The sequence below is a fragment of the Mustelus asterias genome, chromosome 23 (genome assembly GCF_964213995.1).
Source record: "Mustelus asterias chromosome 23, sMusAst1.hap1.1, whole genome shotgun sequence".
In the NCBI taxonomy this organism is placed as follows: Eukaryota; Metazoa; Chordata; class Chondrichthyes; order Carcharhiniformes; family Triakidae; genus Mustelus; species Mustelus asterias.
Genome location: NC_135823.1, coordinates 4002937 through 4029039, shown reverse-complemented (window position 1 = coordinate 4029039; position 26103 = coordinate 4002937). Strand labels below are relative to the sequence as shown.

The 26103-nt window shown below is 59.3% G+C and overlaps 1 protein-coding gene and 2 non-coding genes across 3 annotated transcripts in view; all 3 read right to left on the bottom strand.

Annotated features, from left to right (window-relative positions):
• The window catches only part of LOC144510911 (uncharacterized), a 53585-nt gene that overhangs the window by 1886 nt on the left and 25596 nt on the right, over positions 1-26103 (bottom strand). The gene's annotated exons all lie outside the window — the stretch shown is intronic.
• trnav-gac (transfer RNA valine (anticodon GAC)) lies at positions 13467-13539 on the bottom strand. The gene has a single exon. It is a non-coding gene; the product is annotated as a tRNA-Val (tRNA).
• On the bottom strand, positions 20548-20620 carry trnav-gac (transfer RNA valine (anticodon GAC)). The gene has a single exon. It is a non-coding gene; the product is annotated as a tRNA-Val (tRNA).

The window sequence follows — 26103 nt, the reverse complement described above, 5'->3', positions numbered from 1 at the left end:
TATACAATACTCCAAGTGCGGCCTCATAATGACTTACATAACTGTAATATAATGTCCCAACTCCTGTACTCAGTGCCTTGACTGATGAAGGCTAGTGTGCTAAAAGCCTTCTTCACCACTTTGTCGACCTGTGACAACGCTTTCAACAACCTATGTACTTTTACTCCGAGGTCGCTCTGTTCCTCAACACTCCCAGGACCTTACCATTCACTCTGTAAGTTCTACCCTGGTTTGACTTTCCAAAATGCAATACTCACACTTATCTGTATTGAAATCCATTTGCCAATCCTCGGCCCACTTCCCTAACTGATCAAGATCCCAATTCATGTTTGATAATCTTCTTCACCATCAACGATACCTCCTAATTTAGTATCATCTGCAAACTTACTAACCATGTTACTTACTAACTTACAAACTTACGATACCTCCTAATTTAGTATCATCTGCAAACTTACTAACCATGTTACTTACTAACTTACAAACTTACCGGGCGGCACGGTAGCACAGTGGTTAGCACTGCTGCTTCACAGCTCCAGGGTCCCGGGTTCGATTCCCGGCTCGGGTCACTGTCTGTGTGGAGTTTGCACATTCTCCTCGTGTCTGCGTGGGTTTCCTCCGGGTGCTCCGGTTTCCTCCCACAGTCCAAAGATGTGCGGGTTAGGTTGATTGGCCAGGTTAAAAAAAAAAAAATTGCCCCTTAGAGTCCTGGGATGTGTAGGTTAGAGGGATTAGTGGGTAAAATATGTGGGGGTAGGGCCTGGGTGGGATTGTGGTCGGTGCAGACTCGATGGGCCGAATGGCCTCCTTCTGCACTGTAGGGTTTCTATGATGATTTCTATGATGCCTTGTACATTTACATCCAAATAATTTATATAAATAATGAAGAACAAGGGTCCCAACACCGACCCCTGAGGCACACCACTAGTCACAGGCTCCAGTCCGAGAAACAATCTTCAACCATCACCCTCTGCTTCCTACCATCGAGCCAATTTCGAATCAAATTTGCTAGCTCTCCCTGGATCCCCTGCGACCTAATATTCCAGGTGGGACCCTGTCAAAGGCCTTGCTAAAGTCCACATAATCAACATCTACTGCCCTACCCTCATCCATCCTCTTGGTTACCTCTTCAAAAAACTCTAAAACATTTGGCAGACATGACTTCCCATGCACAAAGCCGTGCTGAGTATCCATAATCAGACCTTGACTATCCAAATATTGGTAGATCCTGTCCCTCAGAATCCTGTCCAGTAACTTACCCGCCACTGATGTCAGGCTCGGTGGCCTATAATTCCCAGGCTTAGAACATAGAAAAAATACAGCACAAACAGGCCCTTCGGCCCACAAGTTGTGCCGGTCATGTCCCTACCTACCGAGGCTTATATATAGGCTTACCTATAACACTCAATCCTATTAAGTCCCATGTACTCATCCAGAAGTCTCTTAAACGACCCTATTGAGTTTGCCTCCACCACCACTGACGGCAGCCGATTCCACTCACCCACCACCCTCTGAGTGAAAAACTTACCCCTGACATCTCCTCTGTACCGACTCCCCAGCACCTTAAACCTGTGTCCTCTCGTCGCAGCCATTTCAGCCCTGGGAAAAAGCCTCCGAGAATCCATCCGGTCTATACCTCTCAACATCTTGTACACCTCTATCAGGTCACCTCTCATCCTTCGTCTCTCCAAGGAGAAAAGACCGAGCTCCCTCAACCTATCCTCATAAGGCATGCCAACCAATCCAGGCAACATCCTTGTAAATCTTCTCTGCACCCTTTCAATCATTTCCACATCCCTCCTGTAATGAGGCGACCAGAACTGAGCACAGTACTCCAAGTGGGGTCTGACGAGGGTCTTATAAAGCTGCATCATTATCTCCCGACTCCAAAACTCAATCCCTCAATTGATGAAGGCCAGCACACCATACGCCTCATTAACCACCTCCTCTACCTGCGAGGCCGATTTAAGAGTCCTATGGACCTGGACCCCAAGGTCCTTCTGATCCTCTACACTGCTAAGAGTCTTACCCTTGATATTATACTCCTTCATCCCATTTGATCTGCTAAAATGGACCACTACACATTTATCCGGGTTGAAGTCCATCTGCCACTTCTCCACCCAGTCTTGCATCCTATCTATGTCACGCTGCAGCTTCTGACATCCCTCCAACCTATCCACAACACCACCAACCTTCGTGTCGTCGGCAAACTTACCAACCCATCCCTCCACTTCCTCATCCAGGTCATTTATGAAAATGACAAACAGCAAGGGTCCCAGAACAGATCCCTGGGGCACTCCACTGGTGACTGACCTCCATTCAGAAAAAGACCCATCTACAACCACGCTCTGCCTTCTGCAGGCAAGATGTGGAGATGCCGGAGTTGGACTGGGGTAAGCACAGTAAGAAGTCTCACAACACCAGGTTAAAGTCCAACAGGTTTATTTGGTAGCAAATACCATAAGCTTTCGGAGCACAGCTCCTTCGTCAGATGGAGTGGATATCTGTTCTCCAGATATCTACTCCATCTGACGAAGGAGCTGTGCTCCGAAAGCTTATGGTATTTGCTACCAAATAAACCTGTTGGACTTTAACCTGGTGTTGTGAGACTTCTTATTCTGCAGGCAAGCCAGTTCTGGATCCACAAGGCAACAGCCCTTTGGATCTCATGCCCTCTCACTTTCTCGAGAAGTCTTGCATGGGGGACCTTATCGAATGCCTTGCTGGAGTCCATGTAAACCACATCTACCGCTTTTCCTTCGTCCATGTGTTTAGTCACATTTTCAAAGAACTCCACCAGGCTCGTAAGGAACGATTTACCTTTGACAAAGCCATGCTGACTACTTTTGAGCATACTAAACTTCTCTAAATGTTCATAAATCCTGTCCCTCAGGATCTTCTCGATCAACTTACCAACCACTGAGGTTAGACTCACCGGTCGGTAATTTCCTGGGCTATCCCTATTCCCTTTCTTGAATATAGGAACCACATCCGCAATCCTCCAATCCTCCGGAACCTCTCCCGTCTCCATCGACAACGCAAAGATCATCGCCAGAGGCTCTGCAATCTCTTCCCTCGCCTCCCACAGTAACCTGGGGTACATCCCATCCGGTCCCGGCGACTTATCTATCTTGATGCTATTCAAAATTTCCAACACATCCTCTTTCTTAATGTCCACATACTCAATCTTTTCAGTCTGCCGCAATCCTGTAGTACAACCACCCAGGTCTTTTTCCACCGTGAATACCGAGGTAAAATATTCATTAAGCACCTCTGCTATTTCTTCCGGTTCTGTACAGACTTTCTCACCTTCACATTTTATAGGTCCTATTCCTTCACATCTCATCCTTTTACTCTTCACATATTTATAGTACGCCTTAGGGTTCTCCTTAATCTTACCTGCCAAGGCCTTCTCGTGACCCCTTCTGGCTCTCCTAATTTCTTTCTTAAGTCCCTTCCTACAAGCCGTATACTCATCTAGATCCCTATCATCGCCTAGCTCTCTGAACCTTTTGTACGCTTTCCTTTTCTTTTTGACTCGGTTCAGCGCAGCTTTCGTGCACCACGGTTCCCGTAACCTACCAAAACCTCCTTGTCTCATCGGAACGTTGTCATGCAGAACTCCAGACAAACATTCCTTGAAAATCTGCCACCTTACTTCGGTATCTTTCCTCGAGAATACCTCTTTCCAATTTACGCCTCTAATCTCCTGCCTGATGGTTTCACATTTCCCTTTACTCCAGATAAACACTTTCCTAGCTTGCCTGATCCTATCTCTTTCCAATGCTAGCGTAAAGGAGATAGAGTTATGATCACTATCCCCAAGATGCTCCCCCACTGAGAGATCCGACACCTGTCCAGGCTCATTAGCCAGTACCAGATCGAGTACAGCCTCTCCTCTTGTAGGCTTATCCACATGCTGTGTCAGGAAACCCTCCTGAACACACCTAACAAACTCCTCCCCATCCAAACCCCTTACCCTCGGGATATTCCAATCAATGTTTGGGAAATGAACGTCTCCCACCACGACAACCCTGTTATTACTACATCTCTCCAGGATCTGTTTCCCTATCTGCTCCTCAACATCCCTGTTACTATTGGGCGGCCTGTAGAAAACAGCCAGCAAAGTTATCGACCCCTTCCCGCTCTGAACTTCCACCCACAGAGACTCTGTAGACAATCCCTCCATGGCTTCCACCTTCTCTACAGCTGTGACACTATCCCTGATCAGCAGTGCCACTCCCCCCCCCCCCTCTTTTGCCTCCCTCTCTGTCCTTTCTGAAACATCTGAAACCCGGCACCTGAAGTATCCAGTCCTGTCCCTGTCCCCAAGTCTCCGTAATGGCCACCACATCACACTTCCAAGCATCGATCCACACTCTAAGCTCATCCACTTTATTCACTACACTCCTGACTTCTCTCTGCTACCCTTCTTAAACAACAGAACAACATGAGCCACACACTAGTCTTCTGGGACTTCGCCAGTGGAAAGAGATGAAGCAAATATCTCTTCAAGGGCCTCTGCAATTTCTTCCCTAGCCTCCCACAAGATCCGAGGATGCACTTCATTAGGCCCAGGCCTTTATCCACCTTAATACACTTTAAGGATGCAGATAACTCCTCCCTAGTAATATGTATGTGGCCGACGACATCACCGCTTGTTTCCCTTATTTCTTTAACACCCATGATGTTCTCCTGAGTAAACACCAAGGAGAAATATTCAATTAAACATCTCACCCATCTCCTGTGGCTCCACACACAGATGGCCTTGCTGATTTTGAAGGGAACCTATTCTCTCTCGAGCCACTCTTTTTTTCTTAATGTAGCAATAGAACCTCTTGGGATTTTCTTTAACCTCACCTGCCAGATCCATTTCGTACCCTCTTTTTGCCCTCCTGATTTCCCTCTCAAGTGTCTGCATGGGTTTTCTCCGGGTGCTCCGGTTTCCTCCCACACTCCAAAGATGTGCAGGTTAGGCGGATTGGCCATGATAAATTGACCCTTAGTGCCAGGGGGATTAGCAGGGTAAATGTGTGGGGTTACGGGGATAGGGTCTGGGTGGGATTGTGGTTGGTGCAGACTCGAAGGGTCCAAATGGTGTCCTTCTGCTCTGTAGGGATTCTATGTCTTCTGTGTTCTCTTACACTTTTTATAGTCATCGAGTGATTCACTTGTCCCCGATTGCCTAACCCAATGTCTGCTTCTTTCTTTTACCTGACCAAAGCCTCAATGTCCCTAGTCAGCCAGGAATCCCTAAATTTACTATTCTTTCCCTTCGTCCTAACAGAAATATACTGCCCTGGACTCTTGATATCACACTTTTAAAAGCCTCCCATTTGCCAGAAGAGGTTTACCAGGATGTTGCCTGGTCTGGAGGGTATTAGCTTTGGGAGGTTGAATAAACTCGGTTTGTTCTCACTGGAACGACAGAGGTTGAGGGGTGACCTAATAGATTAGTACAAGATTATGAGTGGCATGAACAGAGTGGATAGTCAGATGCTCTTTCCTGGGGTAGAAACGTCAAGTACTAGGGGATGTAGGTTTAAGGTGTATGGGGAAAGAGAAGAGATGTGAGAAGCAAGTTTTCTTTTTAAAAACAGAGGGTGGTGAATGTCTGGAACGCGCTGCCTGGGGAGGTGGTGGGAGCAGGTAGGATTGTGGTACTTAAGAGGCAACTAGACGAATACATGAATAGGATGGGAACGACAGAATATGGACTCCGTAAGTAGGTGCAGTTTAAGTTTAGGCAGACATCATGATTGGTGCGGACATGGAGGGCCAAAGGGTTTATTCCTGTGCTGTACCTTTCTTTGTTCTTTCCCTTCAAACAGACATCCAGGAATTAACAATGAAAAATAAGGAGCTGGCAGATGAATTGAGCAAGTATTTTGCCTCGGTCTTCACAATAGAGAATACAGGTAACAATGCAGAAACAGCTGCAAATCAGAAAATGGAAGTGTGAGACGCACTCTGAAAAATCACAATTCCCAGGGAAGTGGTACTCAGCAAACTGTTGGAGCTACGGCTGATGAGTCCTCGGATTCTGCTGGACTTCATTCTAGGGTCTTAACAGAAGTGGCGAGTGAGATAGTTGATGTGTTTAATTTTCTAAAATTCCTCATCTGGAATTGGATAAGGGGAACTTACTTTTCCAGAAGGTATTTGATAAGGTGCCACATCAAAGGTTATTGTAGCAAATAAAAGTTCAGGCTGCAGGGACAACATATTGGCGTGGATGGAAGATTGGCTAGCGAACAGGAAACAGTGGGCATAAATGGGTCATTTTCCAGTTTAAGAGAGAGAGAGACCTGGGCCAACCTTTCCAGAGTCTGCACCCTCCCTGGATTCACTTCCTTTCTCTTCAGTTGCTGCAAGTCCCCAATTTCCCCCAGAATGAGAAAAGAAATGGAAAGGGGGAGAAAAGAAAGTGTTTTACTCACAGATGTTGGCCTCTTCTAAGGTCAAACCAAATAAACAAACAAAATAAACAAAATCAGGACAAAATAAAAGGGGCAGCTCCCCAAAAGGAGGGGGAACAGCCCGAACAAAAATCAAAGTACAAAGGAAACTAAAAAACATCAAATCATGATGTGATTATCAGGGTCGAAAACGCACCCCAACCCCTGCGGTGCCCAACGGGCACGGTTGACGCCTTCCGCACCCGTGGACACCGCATGCTCCCTCTCCAGGGACACCTGGCCGCGAACGTAGCCGCGGTAGAGGGGCAGACAGTCAGGATGGACGGCCCCCTCGATCGCCCGCTGCCTGGACCTGTAAATGGCGCGTTTCGCCAGGCCCAGGAGCAGGTTCACGAGGAGGTCGCCATCCCTCCCCTCCCTTCTCCGCACCGGGTGTCCGTAGATCAGGAGCGTGGGACTGAAGTGCAAATAAAACATTTTATTAATGTTCTTTAGGAAAACAAGAAGGGAGTGCAGCCTAAGACACAAAACATAGACATGGTCCACGGACTCCACAAGGCCACAGAAGGGGCAGTCTTCGGAGCCCGTGAACCAGTGAATCCTACGGTTGTGCGGAACTGCTGCATGCATCACCCTCCACCCCAGGTCCCCGATGTAATTGAGGGAGATCCCTCCGTAGAGGGAACTCCACCGGGGACCTCCGCTGCCCGGCAGCAACAAGGCCCGCCAAGGTGTATCCGGGCGACAGGCGAGGAGGCGGTAGTGGAGGGTGTGCAGCAGCAGCCCGCACAGGAAACGCCTCCGCGCGGTAGAAAAAGGCACGGAGGACATTTCCGTGAGGCGGCTCCTGCTGTGGGGCACCTCACCCAAGGAGGGGGGGTTGAGGCTTTGGGCCAATGTGGAATTCTGTCCGAACAGGAGAACGCTCGGATGGGATCCCACCGCACGCCTGCGCCGCCTCGAGATCGGGTGCGCACTCGGGGCCGAGCACGACCGTCCTAAGGTCTTGGATGGCTTTGGCCGCGCGCTGGACGGACACCCCCGCGCGCTCAGCCAGCACGCGGGGACTCATCCAGCCCGCCCCTCCGCCATCCAGCACGTCCCCGATCCTGGTCTCCCCGGTGTCCACAGCCCTCCTCTCCGCCAGCCACCTGAAGTCATACGGCTGGAGGAGCGGATTCCTGAGCAGCAGCTCTCGCACGAGAGCCGCTACTCCTGACGGGGGGGAGCTGCATCGCGAGGCGACCGTGTTCCAGACAGTGAGGAGAACCTGGTAAAAGACGGGTAACTCCTGCAGGGAGGTCGAAACACGCCCCAGTTCGATATGCAGGAGCTGCACGTCATAATTCAGGACTTGCCACTGGCGGAAAAAATATGTCGCCATGGCACACCATTGTGGAGAGGGCTCAATGTAAAGGTACCTCTGCAGGGCTTGGAGGCGGAAGGTCGCTATCTGAGTGTGAAGGCACACCAGACCTTGTCCGCCCTCCTCAAGTGGGAGATGCAGAACCACGGCAGGGACCCAGTGCAGTCGATTTTCCCAGAAGAACCGCAGGAGGGTTCTCTGGATATCGGCAACAAAGCCAGGGGGAAGGGGTCAAAGGGACCAGCCGGTACCACAGCATGGGGTTTATGACGCGAACTCGCGCCCTGTCGGACAGCACTCGGAGCAGTCCTGTCCAGCGATTCAGGCGGGCGGAGACTTTGGCCTCCAGTCCCGCCAGTTCGCCGGTCAGGATTCCTCGGCTGGGCAGAGATGAGCCCCCAAGTACAGGAGGTTGGTCCTGCTCCAGGTGAAAGGCCTGAGCCCCTCCGGAAGGGGGTCCGTCTCCCACGGACCGACTAGAAGTCCGGAGCACTTGGCCCAGTTGATCCTGGCGGAGGACGTGGCGGAGTACACCGCCTGGCATTCTCGCATCCTCCGCAGGTCAGCCGGGTCCGTGAACATGAGGAGCACGTCATCGGCGTAAGCTGACAGGACCACCCCTACGTCCGGTCCACACAGGGCCAAACCCGACAACTTCCTCCGCAAGAGGCGCAGGAATGGCTCCACGCGTATAGAATAAAGTTGGCCGGACAAGGGGCAGCCCTGCCGTACTCCTCTCCCAAAGCGAAGGGGCGCCGTCAGGGACCCGTTAACCTTAATCAGACACTCTGCGGCAGAGTACAGTAATCGGATCCGGGCGACAAAATGCATCCTGAACCCGAATGCCCGCAGAGTCCCGAGTAAATACTCGTGCTCCACCCTGTCGAACGCCTTCTCCTGATCTAATGACAAGAAGGCGTTCGACAGACCAGCCCTCTGGGAATGATGGATTAGGTCCCGGACCAAGTGGAGATTATCGTGAATACAACAGCTCGGGACCGTGTCGGACTGGTCAGGGTGGATCATGTGGTCCAGCACGGATCCAAGGCGTGAAGCCATGGGCCTGGCAAAGATTTTATAATCCGTGCTGAGGAGGGAGACCGGGCGCCAGTTTTTGAGTAGGCGGAGATCCCCCTTCTTGGGCAGCAGGGCAATGATGGCCCTGTGCCACGAAAGGGGCATCTCCCCGGTAGCGACACTCTCCCCCAGGACCCCCGCGTAGTCGCCCCCCAGGACGCCCCAGAATGCCCTGAAGAACTCTACTGTCAGCCCGTCCAGCCCCGGGGCCTTGCCCCTACTGAGGCCATTGAGGGTGCCGGTCAGTTTCGGCCAAGGCGATGGGGCCTCAAGCCTGCCGACGCCCTCCGGGCTGACCTGCGGCAGGTCCTCCCACAGACGTCTGCGGGCAACCTCGCTGGACGGATCCGGAGAGAAGAGTAATAATCCCGGGCAATGGCCCAACGGATCCGAGACGGGGGAACCGTCGTCGGCCAGCAGCGTAAGGAGCTGCTGACGGTTAGCCCGCCCTTTTTCCAGCGAGTAGAAGAAGGGGGAGCCGCGGTCCAGGTCCACCTGGAACTGGAGCCGTGCCCTCACGTACACGCCACGAGACCTGGCAAGCTGCAGGTCCCGCAGCGCGCCCTTCTTCTCCCTGTACTCCGAACGCAGGGCCGGGTCCGCGTCGGGCTGACTGAGACGTGCCTCCAGGTCGAGCACCTCCTTCTCCAACTCCTCGAGCCTGGATTTCTGCCCCTTTGTCAACCCCCTCGCGTACTCCTGACAGAAGGTACGGACGTGTGTCTTGCCCACATCCCACCAGAGCCTCAAGGAGGGGAAGCCTCCCCGCTTCCTTCTCCAGACGGCCCAGAATCGACGGAACGAGTCCAGGAAGCGCTCGTCCTCCAGCAGCGTGTTGTTAAAGTGCCAGTACGCGGACCCCCGCCGGACGCGAGACGGCGCAAAGTCCGCCCACACCAGGCTGTGGTCCGTGCACGACACCAGCCGCACGGAGGCCAAAGACACGCCGGACACGTGCACCCTTGAAATGTAAAGGCGGTCGAGCCTGGACGCTCCGGTTCCAGGCCTCACGTAAGTGAAGGCTCTGGAGCCAGGATGGAGATGTCTCCAGACGTCCACCAAGTTGTGGGTCCCGAGCAGGTCCCGCAACTTCACCATCGCCGGGGTGCGCAGCCAGAGGCCGGTGCGGTCCCGTGCCTCGAGGGTACAGTTGAAATCCCCCCCGAGGATAATGCATTCGCCCCCCGCGATGGTGTCGAGATGAGCGGACACTTTCTCGTAGAAAGTCGGTTGCTGCGGTCTGCCGGTTAGGGCGTAGACGTTCAGCAAGTGAATGACCACGCCCCCCTCACGGACCGTCAAGTGCAGCAACCAGCCTGGCACCGGCTCCTTGACCCCCAAGATCTCCGGCTGATAATGCGGGGCCAACAAGATAGCCACCCCGCGGGAAGTGAGCGTGAGGTGGCTCATGTAGACCCCCCCCCCCCTCGCCATTCCAGGAGCCATTGGGCTTCGTCTCCCGGAACGGTGTGGGTTTCCTGCAGGAAACACACCGCATACTTCCCGTCACGGAGGACCGAGAAGTTCTGGAACCTGCGGTGTGGCTCACTGCTGCCGTTGATGTTGAGGCTGGCTATGGTCACCTTCATGTCAGCAGCTTAGTGCCACCGTCACCACTTATCTAAACGTGTGGGGGAGCGCCGGCGCAAGATGCGCCAGTCCGCTCCCCCTCGAGCCCGCGGAGGAACTCCACCACCCGACGCCGCTCTGTTTCAGTCAGGTCCGACCCGGCCTGTGAGCAGGCCTGCGCGGACCGGACGAGCAGCGCCATGTCCGACCAACGGTCGAGGGCTAGCCGGACGCTGTCAGGGTGACCAGAATGTTGTTTGACAAAGGCCCCGAGTTCCCCAGAAAGGGATGAGGGACGACTCGGTGGGGGGCACGAGGGAGTCCCCCGACTTGCTCCGGGCAGACTCTAAAAGTGCCCCCGTGCCCACCACCGAGCCGCTGACCTCCTCAGGGCAGTCGCCCTCCGACTCAGAGTCCCCCGCCGCAGGACGTACGGCGGGCGGCACGGAACCGCCAACTAGCCCCAACTCTCCCCCCCCCGATCCCACCCCCAGGATCGACGGAGGAGGGGTTCCCCCCGGGCTCCTCTTCCCTGGTTTGCGGGTCCGTGGGCGACGGCGGCTCAGTCCCCCGCTCAACCCCAGACACCTGGACACCCCACAAGTCCGGAGAATCCTCCGGATCCAAGTCGGGAGTGTCCAGCGCCCAAGATTGGGACGGAGAGGAAGAGACCACTTCCTCGCCACCACCGCCCGGGGACCGAACATCGGGGTGCTGCCCCCGTCCCCCGGCAGGCTGAAATAGAACTCCGGGTTGAAGTCGACCGGGTGGAATGAAGCCACGGGGGCCCCGCTCCCACCCGGCCCCGGGGAGTCCTGCCCGGAGGACTGAGGCAGCACGTGTTTCATTCTGTTCTTGTTCTCGCCCCCACTCTCGGGACAAGGCGTAAAGACGGGGGTAGGCGTGGCAGGAGATGGTGTGAATGGGGAGAGGGGCTCACAGATCTTAAGTCCCACAACACCCGAGGTGCCGCGCCTTTTTTTGGGGGCCAGCCCACGGGTAGGAGATGCCCCTCGCACTCCGCCCCTCTTCACCTTGCCCCGCCCCTTTCACCTTCCCATCCCATCCCCGGGAGGTGTCGATTGTTCCGGCTCGGGGTCGCCTATCCCCCCATGCCCGGACCTGAGATCCCGCGCTGCTGCGACGCCGGGCCCAGCACTAGGCCCCGGAGAGCCCACGGGCCCGGTAGATGGTGGTGGAGGGGGGGCGCAGGTGGATACAACCCCCGAGCCGGCTGCCGGGGTGACTGGGGTAGTGGAGGCCGGGGTTCCGGTACCTTTTTTTTCTGCCCTTTGTTACTTGGGGTCTTCTGACCACGTGGAGGCTCCGCTCCCCCCCCCCGCCGGCAGCTGAGGTGGCAGTTGCTGCCGGTGTGGGCTCCGCTTGCGGGGGGCCAGGTGGTGCTCGGTTAGGGGGAGAGGGGGCTGCGGTGCCAGCTGCGGCCGTCCTGGGTTGGTGGTCGGCGGCCTTGGAGGCGGGGCAGTTCTTTCTCATGTGCCCCGCCTCCTTACAGGCATGGCACCGCACACCGTCCGCGGACCAGAAGACCCAGTAGGTGACTCCCTCGAAGGGGATGCTAAAACCTCCCTCCAGGACCTCCTCCGGGGCCAGGCGGACAAATACCTGGTGCCGGAAGGAGTAGACATGGCAGAGGGAGGGGTCCCGAAGGCCGAGCGGGATCGGCTGCACCCCGGACCTGACCGCCCCCAGTAGATGGAGGTGGGGGAGGAGGAGCTCACCGGGTAGGAAGGGCGGGACGTTTGAGATCACGCTCTTATGGGCGGCGGCCTCCAGAGGGTCCACCGCCAGGAACGTCCCGCCCACTGTGAGCCCCCTCTCCAGGGCGAGGTGGACCACCCGCTCAGCCTTCAAAAAGAATACGGCCCGGCCGTACATCTTGGAGGCCGCGACAATGGCTGAGGGGCTGACAACCCCAGCCATTGCCTTCACGCAGGCCTCGATGGACATGTCGGGGTGGGCGTAGCACTTAACCCCGAGCTGTCTGGTAACCAAGGAGAACGGTGGCAGGGCCTTGGGAGCGGCGGGGGCTCTGGTCACCACCACACCCGCATAGGTGGGCCGAGAAGGCCCTGCCACCGGCGACGCTGGCGAGGTCACCATAATGATCACGGGAGTGCTGCACACTCCCCGAGACTGCCCAGATGCACGGCAGAGCGTATATGCGGGCCATGGGAGCAATGGGGCGGGGGGGGGGGGGGGTTCGGGTTGTAGGGAGGGATAGGTAATGGGCCCCTCAGGGCGGGGTCAGAGAGGGAAAATGAGGGTGGGGTAGGGTCCAGGTGCTCACTCCCCAAAGCGAGAGAGGGAGAGAGGAGGTTGGAGGAGCAGGAGGAGGACGAGGGACAGGGCAAGGGGAGGGCCGGTGCCCCAGTCAGGAGGAAGGAGGAGGGGGTGCCGGTATTGGGGGCAGCAGCAGTGGGTGGGGGACTTCGCTCTTCCAGCCCTTTCGGGCACAAACAATTCAAGTCCGGGGTGTCTTCACCCCCCCCACTGCAGATGGAAAACAGTCTAAATTTACTTCTCCAAGACCTCCCTTTCAGGCACCAACCGTCTGATGACGAGGGCACCAGCCCAGCCACTCAGTCCCTTGACGTTGCTATGAGGAGGCCGTGCAGTCTTCCCTCCCGCAGATGGAAAAAGTAAAGAAAGTCTCTCAGTGTCCTCTTTCCCTCCAGGCAGAGTACACCCTCCAGCAGACGGACGGACGGCAGGCAGGCCAGGCGGCAGGCAGGCCAGGCGGCAGGCAGGCCAGATGGCAGGCAGGCCAGACGGCAGGCAGGCCAGACGGCAGGCAGGCCAGACGGCAGGCAGGCCAGACGGCAGGAAGGCAGGCGGGCCGGACAGCAGGCCGCGCGGCAGGCAGGCAGGCGATAGCTCACCATCCTCCCCCTTCCCTCCCTCCTTCTTTCCTGCAGGAAGCCAATAACAATAACAAAAACGGGAGTCTCCCGTGAGCAAGCTCTGTAAGAAAGTGTGTTACTGACGTATGTTGGAGACGGGAGGAATGAATAAGTTAACGTTTCTGCCCGGTTTCGAGCCGGGGACCTTTCGCGTGTCAGACGAACGTGAGAACCGCTACACCACAGAAACAACCTCTCTGATGTCGGCCTCTTTTTAGGTCAAACCAAATAAACAAACTCAAATTAAATCAGGACAAAGTAAAAGGGGTAGCTCCCCAAAAGGAGGGGGAACAGCCCGAACAAAAATCAAAGTACAAAGGAAACTTAAAAACATCAAATTAAAATGTGATTATTAGGGTCAATAACGCACCCCAACCCCTGCGGTGCCCAACGGGCGCGGAAGGCGTCGACCGCGCCCGTGGACACCGCATGCTCCATTTCGAGGGACACCTGGCCACGGACGTAGCCGCGGTAGAGGGGCAGACAGTCAGGATGGACGGCCCCCTCGATCGCTCGCTGCCTGGACCGGTACATGGCACGTTTCACCAGGCCCAGGAGCAGGTTCACGAGGAGGTCGCCATCCCGACCCTCCCCTCATCGCACCGGGTGTCCGCAGATCAGGAGCGTGGGACTGAAGTGCAAACAAAACATCAATAAAAGGATCTTGAGGAAAACAAAAAGAGAGTGCAGCCGAAGACACAAAACATAGACATGGTCCACGGACTCCACAAGGCCACAGAAGGGGCACTCTTCGGAGCCCGTGAACCAGTGAATCCTACGGTTGTGCGGAACTGCTGCATGCATCACCCTCCACCCCAGGTCCCCGACGTAATTGGGGGAGATCCCTCCGTAGAGGGACCTCCAGCGGGGTCCTCCACCTCCCGGCGGCAACAAGGCCCGCCAAGGTGTATCCGGGCGACAGGCGAGGAGGCAGTGATGGAAGGTGTGCAGCAGCAGCCTGCACAGGAAACGCCTCCGCGCGGTAGAAAAAGGCACGGAGGACATTTCCGCGAGGCGGCTCATGCTGTGGGGCACATCACCCGAGGAGGGGGGTTGAGGCTTTGGGCCAGTGTGGAATTCCGTCCGAACTGGGGAACGCTCGGGTGGGATCCCACCGCACACCTGCACCGCCTCGAGTTTGCGTGCAGTTTTGGGGCCGAGCACGACCGTCCTAAGGTCTAGGATGGCTTTGGCCGTGCGCCGGACGGACACCCCCGCGCGCTCAGCCAGCACGCGGGGACTCATCCAGCCTGCCCCTCCGCCATCGAGCACGTCCCCGTCCTGGTCACCCCGGCGTCCACAGCCCCCCCTCTCCGCCAGCCACCTGAAGTCATACGGCTGGAGGAGCAGATTCCTGAGCAGCGGCTCTCGCACGAGAGCCGCTATTCCTGACGGGGGGGAGCTGCGCCGGGAGGCGACCATGTTCCAGACAGTGAGGAGGTCCTGGTAAAAGACGGGCAACTCCTGCAGGGCGGTCGGAGCACGCCCCAGATTGATATGCAGGAGCTGCACGTCATAATTGAGGCCGTGCCACTGGCGGAAAAAATACGTCGCCATGGCACACCACTGTGGAGGGGGCTCAACGTAAAGGTACCTCTGCAGGGCCTGGAGGTGGAAGGTCGCTATCTGAGTGCGGAGGCACACCAGACCTCGTCCGCCCTCCTCAAGCGGGAGATGCAGAACCGCGGCAGGGACCCAGTGCAGTCAATTGTCCCAGAAGAACCGCAGGAGGGTTCTCTGGATATCGGCGACAAAGCCCGGGGGAGGGGTCAAAGGGACCAGCCGGTATCACAGCATGGAGGCGACCAGCTGGTTTATGACGCGAACTCGTGCCCCATGGGACAGCACTCGGAGCAGTCCTGTCCAGCGACTCAGACGGGCGGAGACTTTGGCCTCCAGTTCCCGCCCGTTCGCCGGCCAGGATTCCTCGGCTGGGCAGAGATGGGCCCCCAAGTACAGGAGGTTGGTCCTGCTCCAGGTGAAAGGTCTGAGCTCCTCCAGAAGGGGGTCCATCTCCCAAGGACCGACAAGGAGTCCGGAACACTTGGCCCAGTTGCTCCTGGCGGAGGACGCGGCGGAGTACACCGCCTGGCATTCTCGCATCCTCCGCAGGTCAGCCGGGTCCGTGAACATGAGGAGCATGTCATCGGCGTAAGCTGACAGGACCACCCCTATGTCTGATACAGTAATCGGATCCGGGCGACACAATGCGTCCCGAACCCGACCGCCCGCAGAGTCCCGAGTAAATACTCGTGCTCCACCCTGTCGAACGTCTTCTCCTGATTTCATGACAAGAAGGCGCTCGACAGACCAGCCCTCTGGGAATGATGGATGAGGTCCCGGACCAGGTGGAGGTTATCGTGGATACAACGGCCCGGGATCGTGTAGGACTGGTCAGGGTGGATCATGTGGTCCAGCACGGATCCAAGTCGTGAAGCCATAGCCCTGGCAAAGATTTTATAATCCGTGCTGAGGAGGGAGACCGGGCGCCAGTTTTTTAGGAGGCGGAGATCCCCCTTCTTGGGCAGCAGGGCAATGATGGCCCTGCGCCACGAAAAGGGCATCTCCCCGGTAGCAACGCTCTCCCCCAGGACCCCCGCGTAGTCGTTCCCCAGGACGTCCCAGAACGCCCTGAACTCTGTCAGCCCGTGTAGCCCCGGGGCCTTGCCCCGACTGAGGCCATTGAGGGCGCCGGTCAGCTCGGCCATGGTGATGGGGGCCTCAAGCCTGCCGACGCCCTCCTGGCTGACCTGCGGCAGGTCCTCCCACAGAACTCTGCGGGCATCCTCACTGGACGGATCCGGAGAGAAGAGGGAGGTGTAACAATCCCGGGCAATGGCCCGGACACCCTCCTGATTTGAGACGGGGAAACCGTCGTCGGCCAGCAGCGTAAGGAGCTGCTGACGGTTAGCCCGCCCTTTTTCCAGCGAGTAGAAGAAGGGGGAGCCGCGGTCCAGGTCCACCTGGAACTGGAGCTGCGACCTCACGTACTGGCAAGCTGCAGGTCCCGCAGCGCGCCCTTCTTCTCCCTGTACTCCGAACGCAGGGCCGGGTCCGTGTCGGGCTGACTGAGACGTGCCTCCAGGTCGAGCACCTCCTTCTCCAACTCCTCGAGCCTGGATTTCTGCCTCTTTATCGACCCCCTCGCGTACTCCTGACAGAAGGTACGGACGTGAGTCTTGCCCACATCCCACCAGAGCCTCAAGGAGGGGAAGCCTCCCCACTTCCTTCTCCAGCCGGCCCAGAATCGACGGAACGAGTCCAGGAAGCGCTCGTCCTCCAGCAGCGTGTTGTTAAAGTGCCAGTACGCGGACCCTCGCTGGACGCGAGACGGCACAAAGTCCGCCCACACCAGGCTGTGGTCTGTGCACGCCACCAGCCGCATGGAGGCCGAAGACACGCCGGACACGTGCGCCCTCCAAATGTAAAGGCGGTCGATTCTGGACGCTCTGACTCCAGGCCTCACGTAAGTGAAAGCTCTGGAGCCAGGATGGAGATGTCTCCAGACGTCCACCAAGTCGTGTGTCCCGCGCAGGTCCGCAACTTCACCATCGCCGGGGTGCACAGCCAGAGGCCGGTGCGGTCCCGTGCCTCGAGGGTACAGTTGAAATCCCCCCCGAGGATAATGCATTCGCCCCCCGTGATGGTGTCGAGATGAGCGGACACTTTCTCGTAGAAAGTCGTTTGCTGCGGTCCGCCGCCCGGGGCGTAGACGTTCAGCAAGTGAATGACCACGCCCCCCTCACGGACCGTCAAGTGCAGCAACCGGCCTGGCACCGGCTCCTTGACCCCCCAGATCTCCGGCTGATAATGCGGGGCCAACAAGATAGCCACCCCGCTAGAACTGAGCGTGAGGTGGCTCATGTAGACCCCCCCCCCCCCCTACTCCAGGAGCCATTGGGCTTCGTCTCCCGGAATGGTGTGGGTTTCCTGCAGGAAACACACCGCATACTTCCCGTCACGGAGGACCGAGAAGTTCTGGAACCTGCGGTGTGGCTCACTGCTGCCGTTGATGTTGAGGCTGGCTATGGTCACCTTCATGTCAGCAGCTTAGTGCCATCGTCACCACTTATCTAAACGTGTGGGGGGGCGCTGGCGCAAGACGCGCCAGTCCTCTCCCCCTCGGCCCACAGAGGAACTCCACCACCCGACGCTGCTCTGTTTCAGTCAGGCCCGACACGGCCTGCGTGGCTCCGGGCAGACTCTAAAAATGCCTCCGTGCCCACCACCGAGCCGCTGACCTCCTCAGGGCAGTCGCCCTCCAGCTCCAAGTCCCCTGCCGCAGGACGTACGGCGGGCGGCACGGAGCCGCCAACTAGCCCCAACTCCCCCCTGATCCCAGGATCGGCAGAGGAGGGGTTCTCCCCGGGCTCCTCTTCCCTGATTTGTTGGTCCGAGGGCGGCGGCAGCAGCTCAGTCCCCCCGCTCCGCCCCAGACGCCTGGACACCCCTCAAGCCCAGAGAATCCTCCGGATCCAAGTCGGGAATGTCCAGCGTCCAAGGTTGGGACGGAGAGGAAGAGACCGTTTCCTCGCCACCGCCGCCCGGCCCCAGTCCCCCGGCAGGCTGAAATAGAACTCCGGGTTGAAGTCGACCGGGTGGAACGAAGCCACGGGGGCTCCGCTCCCACCCGGCCCCGGGGAGTCCTGCCCGGGGGACTGAGGCAGCATCTGTTTAGTTTTGCTTTGTTTCTTGCCCCCACTCTGGGGACAAGGCGTAAAAACGGGCGGGGGCGTGGCAGGAGATGATGCAAATGGGGAGCGGGGTCCACAGACCTCAAACCCCATGGCTCCCGAGGGGCTGCGCCTCTTTTTGTTGTCCTGCCCACGGGCAGGAGACGCCCCTCGCACCCCACCCCTCTTTGCCTTGCCACGCCCCTTTCGCCTCCCCGTCACGTCCCCATGAGGCGTCGGTTTTGCCGGCTGTGCCGGCTCGGGGTCGCCAACCCCCCCCATGCCCGGTCCCGGGATCCTGTGCATCCGTGGCGCCGGGCCCAGCACTAGGCCCCGGAGAGCCCACAGGCCCGGCAGATGGTGGTGGAGGGGGGGCGCAGGTGGAAATGGAATCAATCCCCGAGCCGGCTGCCGGGGTGACTGGGGTAGTGGGGGCCGGCGTTCCGGTACCCCCCTTTAGACCACTTTTACTCTGAGCCTTCTGGCCACGCGGAGGCTCCGCTCCCCCCCCCGCCGGCAGCTGAGGTGGCAGTTGCTGCCGGCACGGCCTCCCCTTGCGGGCGGCCAGGTGGTGCTCGATTAGGGGGAGAGGGGGCTGCGGTGCCAGCTGCGGCCGCCCTGGGTTGGTGATCGGCGGCCTTGGAGACGGGGCAGTTCTTTCTGATGTGCCCCGCCTCCTTACAGGCATGGCACCGCACACCGTCCGCGGACCAAACGACCCGTACTTGGTCCCCTTGATAGGGATACCAAACCGTCCCTCCAGTTCCTCCTCCCAGGCCAGGCGGACAAATACCTGGCGCCGGAAGGAGTAGACATGACGGAGGGAGGGGTCCCGAAGGCCGAGCGGGATCAGCACCACCCCGGACCTGACCACACCCAGTGGATGGAGGTGGGGGAGGAGGAGCTTACCGGGTAGGAAGGGCGGGACGTTCGATAATACGATCTTATGGGCAGTGGCCTCCATAGGGTCCACCGCCAGGAACGTCCCGCCCACCGTGAGCCCCCTCTCCAGGGCGAGGTGGACCGCCCGCTCGGCCTTCAAAAAGAATACGGCCCAGCCGTACATCTTGGAGGCCGCGACAATGGCTGAGGAGCCGACAACCCCAGCCATTGCCCTCACGCAGGCCTCGATGGACATGTCGGGGTGGGCGCAGCACTTCACCCCGAGCTGTTTGGTAATCAAGGAGAACGGTGGCAGGGCCTTGGGAGCGGCGGGGGCTCTGGTCGCCACCACATCCGCATAGGTGGGCAGAGAAGGTCCTGCCACTGGCGACGCTGGCGAGGTCGCCATAATGATCACGGGAGTGCTACACCCACCCCGAGACTGCCCAGATGTACGGCAGGGCGTATATGTCTGGGTAGTGATGGGGGGGGGGGGTGTTTGGGTTGCAGGGAGGGATAGGTAATGGGCCCCTCAGGGTGGGGTCAGAGAGGGAAAATAAGGGAGGGTGGGGTAGGTGGGTGGGGGTCCAGGTACTCGCTCCCCGGAGCTAGAGGGGGAGAGAGGAGGTCGGAGGAGCAGGAGGGAGGACGAGGGACGAGGGACAGGGCACTGAGGAGGGCCGGTGTCCCAGTCAGGAGGAAAGAGGGGAGGGGGTGCCGGTGTTGGGGGCAGCAGCAGTGGGTGGGGGACTTTACTCCTCCAGCCCTTTCGGGCACAAACAGTTCAAGTCCGTGGTGTCTTCACCCTCCCGCCCCCCCCCCCCCCCCCCCCCACTGCAGATGGAAAAATAAACAGTCTGAATTGACTTCTCCGCCCCCCCCCCCCTCCCTTTCAGTCACTCTGTGTCCTCTCTCCCTCCAGGGAGAGAGCACCCTCCAGTGGACGGATGAACGGACAGCAGGCAGGGCAGACGGCAGGCAGACAGGACAGACGGCAGGCAGACAGGCAGGCAAGCCAGACGGCAGGCAGGCAGGCAAGCCAGACGGCAGGCAGGCAGGCCAGGCGGCAGGCAGGCAGGCCAGGCTGCAGGCAGGCAGGCCAGGCGGCAGGCAGGCAGGCCAGGCGGCAGGCAGGCAGGCCAGACGGCAGGCAGGCAGGCCAGACGGCAGGCAGGCAGGCAGGCCAGATGGCAGGCAGGAATTTCAGACGGCAGGCAGGCCAGACGGCAGGCAGGCATGCAGGCCAGACGGCAGGCAGGCAGGCCAGATGGCAGACAGGCAGGCCAGACAGCAGGGAGGCAGGCCAGACAGCAGGGAGCAGGTCAGACAGCAGGGAGGCAGGCCAGACGGCAGGGAGGCAGGCCAGACGGCAGGGAGGCAGGCCAGACGGCAGGGAGGCAGGCCAGACGGCAGGGAGGCAGGCCAGACGGCAGAGAGGCAGGCCAGACGGCAGGGAGGCAGGCCAGACGGCAAGGAGGCAGGCCAGACGGCAGGCAGACAGGCAGGCCAGACAGCAGGAAGGCAGGCAGGCAACAGCTCACCTTCCTCCCCCTTCGCTCCCTCCTGCAGGAAGCCAAGAACAACAGCAAAAAGCTCGATAACACAGTGTGTTACTCACATATGATTGAAAAAGAACAAGTCAACGTTTCTGCCCGGTTTCGAGCCGGGGACCTTTCGCGTGTCAGACGAACGTGATAACCACTACACCACAGAAACAACCTCTCTGATGTCGGCCTCTTTTAAGGTCAAACCAAATAAACAAACTCAAAATAAATCAGGACAAAGTAAAAGGGGCAGCTCCCCAAAAGGAGGGGGAACAGCCCGAACAGAAATCAAAGTACAAAGGAAACTTAAAAACATCAAATTAAAATGTGATAATTAGGGTCGATATCGCACCCCAACCCCTGCAGTGCCCAGCGGGCGCGGAAGGCATCAACTGCGCCCGTGGACACCGCATGCTCCCTCTCCAGGGACACCTGGCTGCGAACGTAGCCGCGGTAGAGGGGCAGACAGTCAGGATGGACGGCCCCCTCGATCGCCCGCTGCCTGGACCGGTAAATGGCGCGTTTCACCAGGCCCAGGAGCAGGTTCACGAGGAGGTCGCCATCCCGACCCTCCCCTCTCCGCACCGGGTGTCCGTAGATCAGGAGCGTGGGACTGAAGTGCAAACAAAACATCAATAAAAGGTTCTTTAAGAAAACAAAAAGGGAGTGCAGCCTAAGACACAAAACATGGTCCACGGACTCCACAAGGCCACAGAAGGGGCAGTCTTCGGAGCCCGTGAACCATTGAATCCTACGGTTGTGCGGAACTGCTGCATGCATCACCCTCCACCCCAGGTCCCCGATGTAATTGGGGGAGATCCCTCCGTAGAGGGACCTCCAGCGGGGACCTCCGCCGCCCGGCGGCAACAAGGCCCGCCAAGGTGTATCCGGGCGACAGGCGAGGAGGCGGTAGTGGAAGGTGTGCAGCAGCAGCCCGCACAGGAAATGCCTCTGCGCGGTAGAAAAAGGCACGGAGGACATTTCCATGAGGCGGCTCATGCTGTGGGGCACCTCACCCAGGGAGGGGGGCTGAGGCTTTGGGCCAATGTGGAATTCCGCCCGAACAGGGGAACGCTCGGGCGGGATCCCACCGCACGCCTGCGCCGCCTCGAGTTTGCGTGCAGTTTCGGGGCCGAGCACGACCGTCCTAAGCTCTAGGATGGCTTTGGCCGCGTGCCGGACGGTCGTCCCCGCGCGCTCAGCCAGCACGCGGGGACTCATCCAGCCCGCCCCTCCGCCATCGAGCACGTCCCCGATTCTGGTCACCCCGGCGTCCACAGCCCCCCTCTCCACCAGTCACCTGAAGTCATACAGCTGGAGAAGCGGATTCCTGAGCAGCGGCTCTCGCACGAGAGCCGCTACTCCTGACGGGGGGGGAGCTGCGTCGCGAGGCGACCGTGTTCCAGACAGTGAGGAAGTCCTGGTAAAAGACGGGCAACTCCTGCAGGGAGGTCGAAACACGCCCCAGATTGATATGCAGGAGCTGCACGTCATAATTGAGGCCGTGCCAGTGGCGGAAGAAATACGTCGCCAGGGCACACCATCGTGGAGGGGGCTCAACGTAAAGGTACCTCTGCAGGGCCCAGAGACGGAAGGTCGCTATCTGAGTGCGGAGGCACACCAGACCTTGTCCACCCTCCTCAAGCGGGAGATGCAGAACCGCAGCAGGGACCCAGTGCAGTCGATTGTCCCAGAAGAACCGCACGAGGGTTCTCTGGATATTGGCGACAACGCCAGGGGGAGGGGTCAAAGGGACCAGCCGGTACCACAGGATGGAGGTGACCAGCTGGTTTATGACGCGAACTCGCGCCCTGTCGGACAGCAGTCGGAGCAGTCCTGTCCAGCGACTCAGGCGGGCGGAGACTTTGGCCTCCAGCTCCCGCCCATTCACCGGCCAGGATTCCTCGGCTGGGCAGAGATGGGCCCCCAAGTACAGGAGGTTGTTCCTGCTCCAGGTAAAAGGCCTGAGCTCCTCCGGAAGAGGGTCCGTCTCCCGAGGACCGACCACGAGTCCGGAGCACTTGGCCCAGTTGATCCTGGCGGAGGACGCGGCAGAGTACACCGCCTGGCATTCTCGCATCCCCCGCAGGCCAGCCGGGTCCGTGAACATGAGGAGCACGTCATCGGCGTAAGCTGTCAGGGTCACCCCTATGTCTGGTCGGCGCAGGGCCAAACCCGACAACTTCCTCCGCAAGAGGCGCAGGAATGGCTCCACGCATATAGAATACAGTTGGCCGGACAAGGGGCAGCCCTGCCGTACTCCTCTCCCAAAGCGAAGGGGCGCCGTCAGGGACCCGTTAACCTTAATCAGACACTCTGCGGCAGAGTACAGTAATCGGATCCGGGCGACAAAATGCGTCCCGAACCCGAATGCCCGCAGAGTCCCGAGTAAATACTCGTGCTCCACCCTGTCGAACGCCTTCTCCTGATCTAATGATAAGGCGGCGCTCGACAGACCAGCCCTCTGGGTGTGATGGATTAGGTCCCGGACCAGGTGGAGGTTATCATGTATACAACGGGACCGTGTAGGACTGGTCAGGGTGGATCATGTGGTCCAGCACGGATCCAAGGCGTGAAGCTGTAGCCTTGGCAAAGATTTTATAATCCGTACTGAGGAGGGAGACCGGGCGCCAGTTCTTGAGCAGGTGGAGATCCCCCTCCTTGGGCAGCAGGGCAATGATGGCCCTGCGCGACGAAAGGGGCATCTCCCTGGTAGCAACGCTCTCCCCCAGGACCCCCGTGTAGTCGTTCCCCAGGATGCCCCAGAATGCCCTGAAGAACTCTACTGTCAGCCCGTCCAGCCCCGGGGCCTTGCCCCGGCTGAGGCCACTGAGGGCACCGGTCATCTCGGCCATGGTGATGGGGGCCTCAAGCCTGCCGACGCCCCCCAGGCTGACATGCGGCAGGTCCTCCCACAGAAGTCTGCGGCCATCTCGCTGGACGGATCTGGAGAGAAAAGGGAGGTGTAATAATCCCGGGCAATGGCCTGGATGCCCTCCGGATCCGAGACGGGGGAACCGTCGTCGGCCAGCAGCGCAAGGAGCTGCTGACGGTTAGCCCGCCCTTTTTCCAGTGAGTAGAAGAAGGGGGAGCCGCGGTCCAGGTCCACCCGGAACTGGAGTTGCGACCTCATGTACGCTGCGAGACCTGGTAAGGTGCAGGTCCCGCAGCGCGCCCTTCTTCTCCCTGTACTCCGAACGCAGGGCCGGGTCCGCGTCGGGCTGACTGAGACGTGCCTCCAGGTCGAGCACCTCCTTCTCCAACTCCTCGAGCCTGGATTTCCGCCTCTTTGTCGACCCCCTCGCGTACTCCTGACAGAAGGTACGGACGTCGAGATGAGCGGATACTTTCTCGTAGAAAGTCGGTTGCTGCGGTCCGCCGCCCGGGGCGTAGACGTTCAGCAAGTGAATGACCACGCCCCCCTCACGGACCGTCAAGTGCAGCAACCGGCCTGGCACCGGCTCCTTGACCCCCAAGATCTCCGGCTGATAATGCGGGGCCAACAAGATAGCCACCCCGCTGGAAGCGAGCGTGAGGTGGCTCATGTCGACCCCCCCCTCGCCATTCCAGGAGCCATTGGGCTTCGTCTCCCGGAACGGTGTGGGTTTCCTGCAGGAAACACACCGCATACTTCCCGTCACGGAGGACCGAGAAGTTCTGGAACCTGCGGTGTGGCTCCCTGCTGCCGTTGATGTTGAGGCTGGCTATGGTCACCTTCATGTCAGCAGCTTTGTGCCACCGTCACCACTTATCTAAACGTGTGGGGGACGCTGGCGCAAGACACGCCAGTCCGCTCCCCCCCCCCCCTCCTCGAGCCTGTGGAGCAACTGCAGTACCCCCTCTGTTCTAGCCAGGCCCAAAGCGGCATGCGAGCATGCCCGCACAGACCGGATGAGCAGCGTCAGGTCCGGCCAGCGGCCGAGTGCTAACTGGATGATGTCAGGGCGACTGGAATGACTTCTGAGAAAGGCCCTGAGCTCCCTGGAGGGGATGAGGGACGACTCGGTGGGGGGCACGAGGGAGTCCCCCACCTCGCTCTGGGCAGACTCTGAAAGTGCCCCCGTGCCCTCCACCGAGCCGTTGACCTCCTCAGGGCGGTCGCCCCTCGACTCCGAGTCCCCCGCCGCAGGACGTACGGTGGGCGGCACGGAGCCGCCAACTAGCCCCAACTCCTCCCCGATCCCACCCCCAGGATCGGCGGAGGAGGGGTTCCGCCCGGGCTCACCTTCCCCGGTTTGCAGGCCCACGTGCGATGGCAACTCAGTCCCCCGCTCCGCCCCAGACACCTGGACACCCCCCCAAGTCCGGCGAAACCTCCGGATCAGAGTTGGGGATGTCCAGTGTCCAAGGTTGGGACGGAGAGGACGAGTGGACCGTTTCCTCGCCACCGCCGCACGGGGACATGAACATTGGGGTGCTGCCCCAGTCCCCCGACATACTAAAGAACAACTCCGGGTTGAAACTGGCCGGGTGGAAGGGAGCCACGGGGGCCCCGCTGCCACCCGGCCCCGGGGAGTCCTCGCCGGAGGACTGAGGCAGCACGTTTACATGGCGCCTTGCCCCCCCTCTGGGGACAAGGCGCAAAGACGGGTGGGGGCGCGGCAGGAGGTGACTCGCAAGGGGGGAGGGGCACGCAGATCTCAAATGCCGGGGTTCCCGAGGGGCCCCGCCTCTTTTTGTTGACCTGCCCTCGGGCAGGAGAGGACCCTCACGCTCCGCCCCTTTTCGCCTTGCCACCCCCCCCCCCCCCCCCCCCCCGCCTCCCCGTCACGTCCCCCTGAGGTTTCGGGTTTGGTTCTGCCAGCCGCGCCGGCTGTGCTGGCTCGGGGTCGCCCACCCCCCCATGCCCGGACCCGGGATCCCGTGCGTCTGTGGCGCCGGGCCCAGCACTAGGCCCCGGAGAACCCACGGGCCCGGCAGATGGTGGTGGAGGCAGCAGGGGGGGGGGGGGCGCATGTGGAAACAGTAGCGGTCCCCGAGCCGGCCGCCGGGGCAACTGGGGTAGTGGGGGCCGGAGTTCCGGTACCCACCTTTCTTTTTTTTGGTCCCGGTGTAACGGGGGACGTCTGGCCGCGCGGAGGCTCCGCTCTCCCCCCGCCGGCAGCTGAGGTGGCGGTTGCTGCCAGCGTGGCCTCCCTTGGCGGGGGGGCAGATGGTACTCTGTTTGGGGGAGAGGGGGCTGCGGTGCCAGCTGCGGCTGCCTTGGGTTGTTAGTCGGCGGCCTTGGAGATGGGGCAGTTCTTTCTAATGTGCCCCGCCTCCTTACAGGCATGGCACCGCACACCGTCCGCGGACCAGAAGACCCAGGATGTGAGTCCCTCAAAAGGGATATTAAAACCTCCCTCCAGGACCTCCTCCCGGGCCAGGCGGACAAATACCTGGCGCCGGAAGGAGTAGACATGACGGAGGGAGGGGTCCCGAAGGCCAAGCGGGATCGGCACCAGCCCAGACCTGACCTCCCCCAGTGGATGGAGGTGGGGGAGGAGGAGCTCACCGGGTAGGAAGGGCGGGACGTTCGATAATACGATCTTATGGGCGTTGACCTCCAGAGGGTCCACCGCCAGGAACGTCCTGCCCACCGTGAGCCCCCTCTCCAGGGCGAGGTGGACCGCCCGCTCGGCCTTCAAAAAGAATACGGCCCGGCCGTACATCTTG